The sequence below is a fragment of the Anthonomus grandis genome, chromosome 10 (assembly GCF_022605725.1).
Source record: "Anthonomus grandis grandis chromosome 10, icAntGran1.3, whole genome shotgun sequence".
NCBI classification, from domain to species: domain Eukaryota; kingdom Metazoa; phylum Arthropoda; class Insecta; order Coleoptera; family Curculionidae; genus Anthonomus; species Anthonomus grandis.
This window is the reverse complement of record NC_065555.1, coordinates 9147700-9162036: the sequence shown is the minus strand read 5'-3', so window position 1 is coordinate 9162036 and position 14337 is coordinate 9147700. Positions and strand designations below refer to the sequence as shown.

The window sequence follows — 14337 nt, the reverse complement described above, 5'->3', positions numbered from 1 at the left end:
GAAGTAAAACTCATGAGCTTTATTTTACATATCTAAATTAGTTAATGTACTGCAATAATCACTTAAAAATAATCTACATTATCACCAATTTCAAAATGGAAATAAAACAATATTTTTCTATACATTTATTATTTAAATTTTCTTGAAAAATAATTATTTAAATTTATAAACATAATATACAAGAATTTATTATAACAGACATTATATAAATTAGATTTATTCTAATAATGTTTAAAAATATTTTGTTAACACTGAACTATGATAACCCAAACAGATTAGAAAAGATTGTGAAGATTTTTGTGCTATTTTCTTATCATAAATCTAAAGGAATCAGAATTAGGTTAATAATATCCCAATTTTATTAGCACAAACCTATTATACAGGGTGTTAATAAATAAGTACGACAAACTTCAGGAGGTTATTATGCATGGAAAAATAAGCACAGTTTGCTATATAAACGTATGTCCGCAAATGCTTCATTTACCAAGATACGAGGTGTTAAAGTTTTTCCTAAAAATTGACGATTTATTTATTGCTTTGAAATCGGTCCAGATATGCAAATGAAATTTGGAGGGTTTTAAGAGGTAGTTATCGCGCATTTTTGAACATGCAATTAAGTGCATTTCATAAAGAATTTTATGTTTACCATTGGCGCGCAAACGGGTAATGATCTAAGACCGAGCTAGTTCTCGACGACCCTCATCTTTCAACCGAATTTTATTGGGGATAGTCTTTCTGGCTTTTTTAGAGGTTATTTTTTTTAACCTCGGTATAAGTTGTATGTATATTAATGTTTTAAACTGAAATTTAGAAATTACTTATTTAGATTCATATAAAAAGTATAAAATGCAGCCAGCTGAACGAACGAACACCTTAACCCTTAACTAATCCGGGATAATAACGACCACAAAACAAAAAAAATATAGAAAAGTGGTGGTTGCATACAAACTGATAGAAATTCCTCTGACAAATCAGCTAGCGGCCTCTCGCTTGGCAACGGAAACTCTTGTAACTAACTTGACAGTTTGACTTACCTAATTGGACCAACCAAAATGGTAGAAAAGCGTGGCCAAATTAAGGCGGGAAAATTTAAATTTCATTTAATAAAACATCTCATAATTTTATCATTTTAATCATCATTTTTATCATCATAGTAGATAAGTACGACAAATTTCAGGGGGTGATTCTGCATGGAAAAATAATGACAGTTTGCTATATAAACGTATGTCCGCAAATGCTTCGTTTTCCAAGATACGAGGTGTTAAGTTTTTCTTAAAAATTGACGATTTATTTATTGCTCTGAAATGGGTCCAGATATGCAAATGAAATTTGGAGGGTTTTAAGAGGTAGAATATATTTTAGTTTTTTTTTTAAGTTATTACATTTTTCTTTGATTTTTAAGTTAATATTGATTTTCTTTGTTAGGCTGCACGAATAATGGCTGGGCAGAAAAAGTTCTTCGACCTAACAAAGCCTAAATATGTTGGAGAAATTCATCGCATTCTCTATGAATCTGATTCAGACAGTTTTTCGGATGACAGCGAGGAGGAAGATGCCGTTATACCTGATTTTATTTAGAGAGGAGCCAGAAGAGGATGAAATACGCGGCAATCAAATCAATCTTAATTCTTTTATTGCACCAGAACAGACTCTTACCATATAGGATACCTTTCCATCTGATACAGATTGGCAAGATGACAATATACCATTGGCAGAAATACAGGCGATTAACAGAGATATGGTGGAAATTTTACCAGTGCCTACCAAATTAAGGGGTAAAAATGGGTTTATGTGGTCAGGTAAGAAAGGCGCAATTCATCGTATACCAAAACGAAATCTGGTTTTGCATTTACCTGGAAACAAAAACGAAGCAAAACATATAACATCGGGAACTGAAGCTTGGAAATTATGTTTCACTCAAGACAATCTCGATAAAATTACCCAATATACTAATAACGAGATCCAAGTTCAACGATTGAAATATTCAAATAAGAACGATGACCATAATACTGTTGCAGCTGTTATTACGCCAGTAGGTAAGAGACCCTCTTGGACTAAGGATAAAAACAGCATTGAACGACAAGCACTTTTCGGGCTATTTTATTATGCCGGTGTTATGAAAATGGCCGGAGTTTTGACCAAGGAACTATTTGATAAAGTCACAGGAATTCTAATATTCCGATGCCAAAAACAGCTTTTGCGCTTGATGCTGAAATTTATATAGGAAAAGGTTCCACACCAACTGATGTTCCTGTAGCTCAGTATTACTGTAATAAGCTAACCAGTTCTGTCCAAGGAACAAATAGGAACTTGACCATGGAAAACTGGTTTACTTCTATTGAGACCGCGAAACATCTTTTGGAGAGGAAAATTACTGTGAGAAGAAATAAAAAAGAAATTGAGTCGTTTTTGGAATTCAAAGAAAGGAATCAAAATTCTGCCATGTTTTGCTACATTGGACATCTGACACTGTTATCATACTGTCCACCCAAGAGTGCTAAATAAGCAGTAATTATGCTTTCGACAATGCACGAAAAAGGTGATGAGCCATTTACGACCAAGTTACCAGAAATTATTCAATTTTATAATTCTACAAAAGGAGGAGTGGATACTTTAGACCAGTTGTGCCACACTTATTCTACTGGTAGAAAAACACGTCGCTGGCCATTATGTCTGTTCTATAATTTGTTCGATATTCTGGGATATAATTCAATGATTCTTTTGCATGGCTCTGATGAAGTGAATAAAGAAATTGTAAAGCACAGGAGAGAATACCTCAAGAAGCTTGCCCTTGACCTGGTCAGACCGCACATGATGAGTTGTTTGGAAGCTCCAACTTTGAGGCGCGAACTCTGAGCGCTGAAACTATATGTAGGGTCCTCAAGATAACCACTTCAGAAGAAGTACCTACTAGGCTTACAACAACAGTGGGTATCGAACAACGGGGTCGAAAATTGACTTTTTTTCGAATTTTCAAAGTGCTATAATTCCACTTGTTCTGGTCGAATTCCGGTATAACCCGGTGTTTTCGTAATGTAGGTGATGGGAATAAGCCGCTGATAGGGGTTTCTATAGCTATTTTCGGGTTTAAAGAAAATCGATTTTTCGCATTTTCAAAGTGCTATAATTCCCTTAGTTTTTCTCGAAACTCATTATAACCCGGTGTTTTCGTGTTGTAGGTGATGGGAACAAGCCGATGGAATAGTTAGTTCAAATTCGAAAAAAATCAATTTTTGGTGAAAAATTCGATACGGGGGGGTATACCCAAAAAATGAAAAATCTCAAACTTTGGAGATCCATATCTCGGCTTCTATGGGCCCTATCGGGAAAATTCCAACGGTTTTGACTTAGTTTCGTCCTTCTGAATCCAACGGGACCTTTCGCAAGGTCGTAGCTCCCATATTAGCTGAGATCTCGCATTTTTGTGGCCCATTTTTGGGCTCAAAAACGGGGTCGAAAATTGACTTTTTTCCGAATTTTCAAAGTGCTATAATTCCACTTGTTCTGGTCGAATTCCGGTATAACCCAGTGTTTTCGTAATGTAGGTGATGGGAATAAGCCGCTGATAGGGGTTTCTATAGCTATTTTCGGGTTTAAAGAAAATCGATTTTTCGCATTTTCAAAGTGCTATAATTCCCTTAGTTTTTCTCGAAACTCATTATAACCCGGTGTTTTCGTGTTGTAGGTGATGGGAACAAGCCGATGGAATAGTTAGTTCAAATTCGAAAAAAATCAATTTTTGGTGAAAAATTCGATACGGGGGGGTATACCCAAAAAATGAAAAATCTCAAACTTTGGAGATCCATATCTCGGCTTCTATGGGCCCTATCGGGAAAATTCCAACGGTTTTGACTTAGTTTCGTCCTTCTGAATCCAACGGGACCTTTCGCAAGGTCGTAGCTCCCATATTAGCTGAGATCTCGCATTTTTGTGCCCCATTTTTGGGCTCAAAAACGGGGTCGAAAATTGACTTTTTTTCGAATTTTCAAAGTGCTATAATTCCACGTGTTCTGGTCGAATTCCGGTATAACCCGGTGTTTTCGTAATGTAGGTGACGGGAATAAGCCGCTGATAGGGGTTTCTTTAGCTATTTTCGGGTTTAAAGGAAATCGATTTTTCGCATTTTCAAAGTGCTATAATTCCCTTAGTTTTTCTCGAAACTCATTATAACCCGGTGTTTTCGTGTTGTAGGTGATGGGAACATGCCGCTGGAATAGTTAGTTCAAATTCGAAAAAAATCAATTCTTGGTGAAAAATTCGATACGGGGGGGTATACCCTAAAAATGAAAAATCTCAAACTTTGGAGGTCCATATCTCGGCTTCTATGGGCCCTATCGGGAAAATTCCAACGGTTTTGACTTAGTTTCGTCCTTCTGAATCCAACGAGACCATCCGCAAGGTCGTAGCTCTTATATTAGCTGAGATCTCGCATTTTTGTGGCCCATATTTGGGCTCAAAAACGGGGTCGAAAATTGACTTTTTTTCGAATTTTCAAAGTGCTATAATTCCACTTGTTCTGGTCGAATTCCGGTATAACCCGGTGTTTTCGTAATGTACGTGACGGGAATAAGCCGCTGATAGAGGTTTCTTTAGCTATTTTCGGGTTTAAAGGAAATCGATTTTTCGCATTTTCAAAGTGCTATAATTCCCTTAGTTTTTCTCGAAACTCATTATAACCCGGTGTTTTCGTGTTGTAGGTGATGGGAACAAGCCGCTGGGATAGTTAGTTCAAATTCGAAAAAAATCGATTTTTGGTGAAAAATTCGATACGGGGGGGTATACCCTAAAAATGAAAAATCTCAAACTTTGGAGGTCCATATCTCGGCTTCTATAGGCCCTATCGGGAAAATTCCAACGGTTTTGACTTAGTTTCGTCCTTCTGAATCCAACGAGACCATCCGCAAGGTCGTAGCTCTTATATTAGCTGAGATCTCGCATTTTTGTGGCCCATATTTGGGCTCAAAAACGGGGTCGAAAATTGACTTTTTTTCGAATTTTCAAAGTGCTATAATTCCACTTGTTCTGGTAGAATTCCGGTATAACCCAGTGTTTTCGTAATGTAGGTGACGGGAATAAGCCGCTGATAGGGGTTTCTATAGCTATTTTCGGGTTTAAAGGAAATCGATTTTTCGCATTTTCAAAGTGCTATAATTCCCTTAGTTTTTCTCGAAACTCATTATAACCCGGTGTTTTCGTGTTGTAGGTGATGGGAACAAGCCGCTGGGATAGTTAGTTCAAATTCGAAAAAAATCGATTTTTGGTGAAAAATTCGATACGGGGGGGTATACCCTAAAAATGAAAAATCTCAAACTTTGGAGGTCCATATCTCGGCTTCTATGGGCCCTATCGGGAAAATTCCAACAGTTTTGACTTAGTTTCGTCCTTCTGAATCCAACGAGACCATCCGCAAGGTCGTAGCTCTTATATTAGCTGAGATCTCGCATTTTTGTGGCCCATATTTGGGCTCAAAAACGGGGTCGAAAATTGACTTTTTTTCGAATTTTCAAAGTGCTATAATTCCACTTGTTCTGGTCGAATTCCGGTATAACCCAGTGTTTTCGTAATGTAGGTGATGGGAATAAGCCGCTGATAGGGGTTTCTATAGCTATTTTCGGGTTTAAAGAAAATCGATTTTTCGCATTTTCAAAGTGCTATAATTCCCTTAGTTTTTCTCGAAACTCATTATAACCCGGTGTTTTCGTGTTGTAGGTGATGGGAACAAGCCGATGGAATAGTTAGTTCAAATTCGAAAAAAATCAATTTTTGGTGAAAAATACCGGAATTCGACCAGAACAAGTGGAATTATAGCACTTTGAAAATTCGAAAAAAAGTCAATTTTCGACCCCATTTTTGAGCCCAAAAATGGGCCACAAAAATGTGAGATCTCAGCTAATATGGGAGCTACGACCTTGCGAAAGGTCTCGTTGGATTCAGAAGGACGAAACTAAGTCAAAACCGTTGGAATTTTACGAATACGGGGGGGTATACCCAAAAAATGAAAAATCTCAAACTTTGGAGATCCATATCTCGGCTTCTATGGGCCCTATCGGGAAAATTCCAACGGTTTTGACTTAGTTTCGTCCTTCTGAATCCAACGGGACCTTTCGCAAGGTCGTAGCTCCCATATTAGCTGAGATCTCGCATTTTTGTGGCCCATTTTTGGGCTCAAAAACGGGGTCGAAAATTGACTTTTTTTCGAATTTTCAAAGTGCTATAATTCCACTTGTTCTGGTCGAATTCCGGTATAACCCGGTGTTTTCGTAATGTAGGTGACGGGAATAAGCCGCTGATAGGGGTTTCTTTAGCTATTTTCGGGTTTAAAGGAAATCGATTTTTCGCATTTTCAAAGTGCTATAATTCCCTTAGTTTTTCTCGAAACTCATTATAACCCGGTGTTTTCGTGTTGTAGGTGATGGGAACAAGCCGCTGGGATAGTTAGTTCAAATTCGAAAAAAATCGATTTTTGGTGAAAAATTCGATACGGGGGGGTATACCCTAAAAATGAAAAATCTCAAACTTTGGAGGTCCATATCTCGGCTTCTATGGGCCCTATCGGGAAAATTCCAACGGTTTTGACTTAGTTTCGTCCTTCTGAATCCAACGAGACCTTTCGCAAGGTCGTAGCTTCCATATTAGCTGAGATCTCACATTTTTGTGGCCCATTTTTGGGCTCAAAAATGGGGTCGAAAATTGACTTTTTTTCGAATTTTCAAAGTGCTATAATTCCACTTGTTCTGGTCGAATTCTGGTATAACCCGGTGTTTTCGTAATGTAGGTGATGGGAATAAGCCGCTGATAGGGGTTTCTATAGCTATTTTCGGGTTTAAAGAAAATCGATTTTTCGCATTTTCAAAGTGCTATAATTCCCTTAGTTTTTCTCGAAACTCATTATAACCCGGTGTTTTCGTGTTGTAGGTGATGGGAACAAGCCGCTGGAATAGTTAGTTCAAATTCGAAAAAAATCAATTCTTGGTGAAAAATTCGATACGGGGGGGGTATACCCTAAAAATGAAAAATCTCAAACTTTGGAGGTCCATATCTCGGCTTCTATAGGCCCTATCGGGAAAATTCCAACGGTTTTGACTTAGTTTCGTCCTTCTGAATCCAACAAGACCATCCGCAAGGTCGTAGCTCCCATATTAGCTGAGATCTCACATTTTTGTGGCCCATTTTTGGGCTCAAAAATGGGGTCGAAAATTGACTTTTTTTCGAATTTTCAAAGTGCTATAATTCCACTTGTTCTGGTCGAATTCCGGTATAACCCGGTGTTTTCGTAATGTAGGTGATGGGTATAAGCCGCTGATAGGGGTTTCTATAGCTATTTTCGGGTTTAAAGAAAATCGATTTTTCGCATTTTCAAAGTGCTATAATTCCCTTAGTTTTTCTCGAAACTCATTATAACCCGGTGTTTTCGTGTTGTAGGTGATGGGAACAAGCCGCTGGAATAGTTAGTTCAAATTCGAAAAAAATCAATTTTTGGTGAAAAATTCGATACGGGGGGGTATACCCTAAAAATGAAAAATCTCAAACTTTGGAGGTCCATATCTCGGCTTCTATGGGCCCTATCGGGAAAATTCCAACGGTTTTGACTTAGTTTCGTCCTTCTGAATCCAACGAGACCTTTCGCAAGGTCGTAGCTCCCATATTAGCTGAGATCTCACATTTTTGTGGCCCATTTTTGGGCTCAAAAATGGGGTCGAAAATTGACTTTTTTTCGAATTTTCAAAGTGCTATAATTCCACTTGTTCTGGTCGAATTCCGGTATAACCCGGTGTTTTCGTAATGTAGGTGATGGGAATAAGCCGCTGATAGGGGTTTCTATAGCTATTTTCGGGTTTAAAGAAAATCGATTTTTCGCATTTTCAAAGTGCTATAATTCCCTTAGTTTTTCTCGAAACTCATTATAACCCGGTGTTTTCGTGTTGTAGGTGATGGGAACAAGCCGCTGGAATAGTTAGTTCAAATTCGAAAAAAATCAATTCTTGGTGAAAAATTCGATACGGGGGGGTATACCCTAAAAATGAAAAATCTCAAACTTTGGAGGTCCATATCTCGGCTTCTATAGGCCCTATCGGGAAAATTCCAACGGTTTTGACTTAGTTTCGTCCTTCTGAATCCAACAAGACCATCCGCAAGGTCGTAGCTCCCATATTAGCTGAGATCTCACATTTTTGTGGCCCATTTTTGGGCTCAAAAATGGGGTCGAAAATTGACTTTTTTTCGAATTTTCAAAGTGCTATAATTCCACTTGTTCTGGTCGAATTCCGGTATAACCCGGTGTTTTCGTAATGTAGGTGATGGGTATAAGCCGCTGATAGGGGTTTCTATAGCTATTTTCGGGTTTAAAGAAAATCGATTTTTCGCATTTTCAAAGTGCTATAATTCCCTTAGTTTTTCTCGAAACTCATTATAACCCGGTGTTTTCGTGTTGTAGGTGATGGGAACAAGCCGCTGGAATAGTTAGTTCAAATTCGAAAAAAATCAATTTTTGGTGAAAAATTCGATACGGGGGGGTATACCCTAAAAATGAAAAATCTCAAACTTTGGAGGTCCATATCTCGGCTTCTATGGGCCCTATCGGGAAAATTCCAACGGTTTTGACTTAGTTTCGTCCTTCTGAATCCAACGGGACCTTTCGCAAGGTCGTAGCTCCCATATTAGCTGAGATCTCGCATTTTTGTGGCCCATTTTTGGGCTCAAAAACGGGGTCGAAAATTGACTTTTTTTCGAATTTTCAAAGTGCTATAATTCCACTTGTTCTGGTCGAATTCCGGTATAACCCGGTGTTTTCGTAATGTAGGTGATGGGAATAAGCCGCTGATAGGGGTTTCTATAGCTATTTTCGGGTTTAAAGAAAATCGATTTTTCGCATTTTCAAAGTGCTATAATTCCCTTAGTTTTTCTCGAAACTCATTATAACCCGGTGTTTTCGTGTTGTAGGTGATGGGAACAAGCCGCTGGAATAGTTAGTTCAAATTCGAAAAAAATCAATTCTTGGTGAAAAATTCGATACGGGGGGGTATACCCTAAAAATGAAAAATCTCAAACTTTGGAGGTCCATATCTCGGCTTCTATAGGCCCTATCGGGAAAATTCCAACGGTTTTGACTTAGTTTCGTCCTTCTGAATCCAACAAGACCATCCGCAAGGTCGTAGCTCCCATATTAGCTGAGATCTCACATTTTTGTGGCCCATTTTTGGGCTCAAAAATGGGGTCGAAAATTGACTTTTTTTCGAATTTTCAAAGTGCTATAATTCCACTTGTTCTGGTCGAATTCCGGTATAACCCGGTGTTTTCGTAATGTAGGTGATGGGTATAAGCCGCTGATAGGGGTTTCTATAGCTATTTTCGGGTTTAAAGAAAATCGATTTTTCGCATTTTCAAAGTGCTATAATTCCCTTAGTTTTTCTCGAAACTCATTATAACCCGGTGTTTTCGTGTTGTAGGTGATGGGAACAAGCCGCTGGAATAGTTAGTTCAAATTCGAAAAAAATCAATTTTTGGTGAAAAATTCGATACGGGGGGGTATACCCTAAAAATGAAAAATCTCAAACTTTGGAGGTCCATATCTCGGCTTCTATGGGCCCTATCGGGAAAATTCCAACGGTTTTGACTTAGTTTCGTCCTTCTGAATCCAACGAGACCTTTCGCAAGGTCGTAGCTCCCATATTAGCTGAGATCTCACATTTTTGTGGCCCATTTTTGGGCTCAAAAATGGGGTCGAAAATTGACTTTTTTTCGAATTTTCAAAGTGCTATAATTCCACTTGTTCTGGTCGAATTCCGGTATAACCCGGTGTTTTCGTAATGTAGGTGATGGGAATAAGCCGCTGATAGGGGTTTCTATAGCTATTTTCGGGTTTAAAGAAAATCGATTTTTCGCATTTTCAAAGTGCTATAATTCCCTTAGTTTTTCTCGAAACTCATTATAACCCGGTGTTTTCGTGTTGTAGGTGATGAGAACAAGCCGCTGGAATAGTTAGTTCAAATTCGAAAAAAATCAATTCTTGGTGAAAAATTCGATACGGGGGGGTATACCCTAAAAATGAAAAATCTCAAACTTTGAAGGTCCATATCTCGGCTTCTATAGGCCCTATCGGGAAAATTCCAACGGTTTTGACTTAGTTTCGTCCTTCTGAATCCAACAAGACCATCCGCAAGGTCGTAGCTCCCATATTAGCTGAGATCTCACATTTTTGTGGCCCATTTTTGGGCTCAAAAATGGGGTCGAAAATTGACTTTTTTTCGAATTTTCAAAGTGCTATAATTCCACTTGTTCTGGTCGAATTCCGGTATAACCCGGTGTTTTCGTAATGTAGGTGATGGGTATAAGCCGCTGATAGGGGTTTCTATAGCTATTTTCGGGTTTAAAGAAAATCGATTTTTCGCATTTTCAAAGTGCTATAATTCCCTTAGTTTTTCTCGAAACTCATTATAACCCGGTGTTTTCGTGTTGTAGGTGATGGGAACAAGCCGCTGGAATAGTTAGTTCAAATTCGAAAAAAATCAATTTTTGGTGAAAAATTCGATACGGGGGGGTATACCCTAAAAATGAAAAATCTCAAACTTTGGAGGTCCATATCTCGGCTTCTATGGGCCCTATCGGGAAAATTCCAACGGTTTTGACTTAGTTTCGTCCTTCTGAATCCAACGGGACCTTTCGCAAGGTCGTAGCTCCCATATTAGCTGAGATCTCGCATTTTTGTGGCCCATTTTTGGGCTCAAAAACGGGGGTCGAAAATTGACTTTTTTTCGAATTTTCAAAGTGCTATATTTCCACTTGTTCTGGTCGAATTCCGGTATAACCCAGTGTTTTCGTAATGTAGGTGATGGGAATAAGCCGCTGATAGGGGTTTCTATAGCTATTTTCGGGTTTAAAGAAAATCGATTTTTCGCATTTTCAAAGTGCTATAATTCCCTTAGTTTTTCTCGAAACTCATTATAACCCGGTGTTTTCGTGTTGTAGGTGATGGGAACATGCCGCTGGAATAGTTAGTTCAAATTCGAAAAAAATCAATTTTTGGTGAAAAATTCGATACGGGGGGGTATACCCTAAAAATGAAAAATCTCAAACTTTGGAGGTCCATATCTCGGCTTCTATGGGCCCTATCGGGAAAATTCCAACGGTTTTGACTTAGTTTCGTCCTTCTGAATCCAACGAGACCATCCGCAAGGTCGTAGCTCTTATATTAGCTGAGATCTCGCATTTTTGTGGCCCATATTTGGGCTCAAAAACGGGGTCGAAAATTGACTTTTTTTCGAATTTTCAAAGTCCTATAATTCCACTTGTTCTGGTCGAATTCCGGTATAACCCGGTGTTTTCGTAATGTAGGTGATGGGAATAAGCCGCTGATAGGGGTTTCTATAGCTATTTTCGGGTTTAAAGAAAATCGGTTTTTCGCATTTTCAAAGTGCTATAATTCCCTTAGTTTTTCTCGAAACTCATTATAACCCGGTGTTTTCGTGTTGTAGGTGATGGGAACAAGCCGATGGAATAGTTAGTTCAAATTCGAAAAAAATCAATTTTTGGTGAAAAATTCGATACGGGGGGGTATACCCAAAAAATGAAAAATCTCAAACTTTGGAGATCCATATCTCGGCTTCTATGGGCCCTATCGGGAAAATTCCAACGGTTTTGACTTAGTTTCGTCCTTCTGAATCCAACGGGACCTTTCGCAAGGTCGTAGCTCCCATATTAGCTGAGATCTCGCATTTTTGTGGCCCATTTTTGGGCTCAAAAACGGGGTCGAAAATTGACTTTTTTTCGAATTTTCAAAGTGCTATAATTCCACTTGTTCTGGTCGAATTCCGGTATAACCCAGTGTTTTCGTAATGTAGGTGATGGGAATAAGCCGCTGATAGGGGTTTCTATAGCTATTTTCGGGTTTAAAGAAAATCGATTTTTCGCATTTTCAAAGTGCTATAATTCCCTTAGTTTTTCTCGAAACTCATTATAACCCGGTGTTTTCGTGTTGTAGGTGATGGGAACAAGCCGATGGAATAGTTAGTTCAAATTCGAAAAAAATCAATTTTTGGTGAAAAATTCGATACGGGGGGGTATACCCAAAAAATGAAAAATCTCAAACTTTGGAGGTCCATATCTCGGCTTCTATGGGCCCTATCGGGAAAATTCCAACGGTTTTGACTTAGTTTCGTCCTTCTGAATCCAACGAGACCATCCGCAAGGTCGTAGCTCTTATATTAGCTGAGATCTCGCATTTTTGTGGCCCATATTTGGGCTCAAAAACGGGGTCGAAAATTGACTTTTTTTCGAATTTTCAAAGTGCTATAATTCCACTTGTTCTGGTCGAATTCCGGTATAACCCGGTGTTTTCGTAATGTAGGTGACGGGAATAAGCCGCTGATAGGGGTTTCTTTAGCTATTTTCGGGTTTAAAGGAAATCGATTTTTCGCATTTTCAAAGTGCTATAATTCCCTTAGTTTTTCTCGAAACTCATTATAACCCGGTGTTTTCGTGTTGTAGGTGATGGGAACAAGCCGCTGGGATAGTTAGTTCAAATTCGAAAAAAATCGATTTTTGGTGAAAAATTCGATACGGGGGGGTATACCCTAAAAATGAAAAATCTCAAACTTTGGAGGTCCATATCTCGGCTTCTATGGGCCCTATCGGGAAAATTCCAACAGTTTTGACTTAGTTTCGTCCTTCTGAATCCAACGAGACCATCCGCAAGGTCGTAGCTCTTATATTAGCTGAGATCTCGCATTTTTGTGGCCCATATTTGGGCTCAAAAACGGGGTCGAAAATTGACTTTTTTTCGAATTTTCAAAGTGCTATAATTCCACTTGTTCTGGTCGAATTCCGGTATAACCCGGTGTTTTCGTAATGTAGGTGATGGGAATAAGCCGCTGATAGGGGTTTCTATAGCTATTTTCGGGTTTAAAGAAAATCGATTTTTCGCATTTTCAAAGTGCTATAATTCCCTTAGTTTTTCTCGAAACTCATTATAACCCGGTGTTTTCGTGTTGTAGGTGATGGGAACAAGCCGATGGAATAGTTAGTTCAAATTCGAAAAAAATCAATTTTTGGTGAAAAATTCGATACGGGGAGGTATACCCTAAAAATGAAAAATCTCAAATTTTGGAGGTCTATATCTCGGCTTCTGTGGGCCCTATTGGGGAAATTCCAACGGTTTTGACTTAGTTTCGCCCTTCTGAATTCAACGAGACCATCCGCAAGGTCGTAGCTCTTATATTAGCTGAGATCTCGCATTTTTGTGGCCCATTTTTGGGCTCAAAAACGGGGTCGAAAATTGACTTTTTTTCGAATTTTCAAAGTGCTATAATTCCACTTGTTCTGGTCGAATTCCGTTATAATCCGGGGAAAATTCCAACGGTTTTGACTTAGTTCGAGGCAATATGTCCCTAAAGACACGAGGGTGAATGAAATTATATTCGGGTAGATATAATAAGTTTTTCTAGGCTGAAGTGTATTCGGGTATAAGGATGATCCCGAAGGGTGGCAATAAAGGTATTTTTAATAACTACCAAACGCATTTCATAAATATTAATATGTTAGGCCACTGGATAGACCCTGCCCCATATTAGCATATTTTGCAAATTTTAAAACAATTTAATATAAGAATAAAATGAAATGTTTAGGATTGAGTAACCTAGGTACTGCTGTCATTGATTTGTAAATAAAACTTTTACAATACAAATACATAATTCAATGATTTCGATGATTCAAAAGTGTTCGTTTACAAATTTTTGTTGTTAGATAAGGCAAATCTGACAATTTTTGTAAAAATTACAAAATTGTTGATTCAATAAATAGTAAAATTCCAGGTCAGAAAGCACTAGTCAATAACAATGTTTGATACCATAAAACAAAATTTTGGTTTCACTCAAAAAACTGAAATTATGTTTAAAATAATTATTTTCGAGTTAAATGCAAAAATAATGAATAAAACAAAGCTAAATGGAAAATCGCGAAGGAAACAATTGCACTAAATTCCACTTGATTGTTAAAAACTTTCGCAATATATCTTTATACTTTTAATTGAAAGAAAACTTCAAACAAAAAATCCTTTGTAATTCAATTTGTACTTCACATCCAGATTTTTCCTGTCAGAAAAGTAAACTCCCGCAATATTTTAAAATGGTCATTAATGAGAACTGCACGGGATTGATAAAAATTATTGAACTACATTAAATGGAATATTCTATTTCTCTATAAAAACTGATTATTTCGATCTTTTATTAAATAATATATTAAATAACAACGGGCGAAAGATATTATTTCTGAGGAATGTAAAATTTCAAAAGACACAAGTCAGGCATTATACCTTTCGAGAAGAGTTTTTGTCTAATTTCAAGT

The 14337-nt window shown here is 37.9% G+C and overlaps 1 protein-coding gene and 1 long non-coding RNA gene across 2 annotated transcripts in view; one reads left to right on the top strand and one right to left on the bottom strand.

The window, feature by feature from the left end:
• Positions 1–14337, bottom strand: part of LOC126741702 (brain tumor protein) — a 156547-nt gene that overhangs the window by 49355 nt on the left and 92855 nt on the right. The window lies entirely within an intron of this gene.
• On the top strand, positions 6013–13624 carry LOC126741704 (uncharacterized). Its single transcript, XR_007662292.1, has 3 exons — positions 6013–6269; positions 11838–12691; positions 13198–13624. It is a non-coding gene; the product is annotated as an uncharacterized LOC126741704 (long non-coding RNA).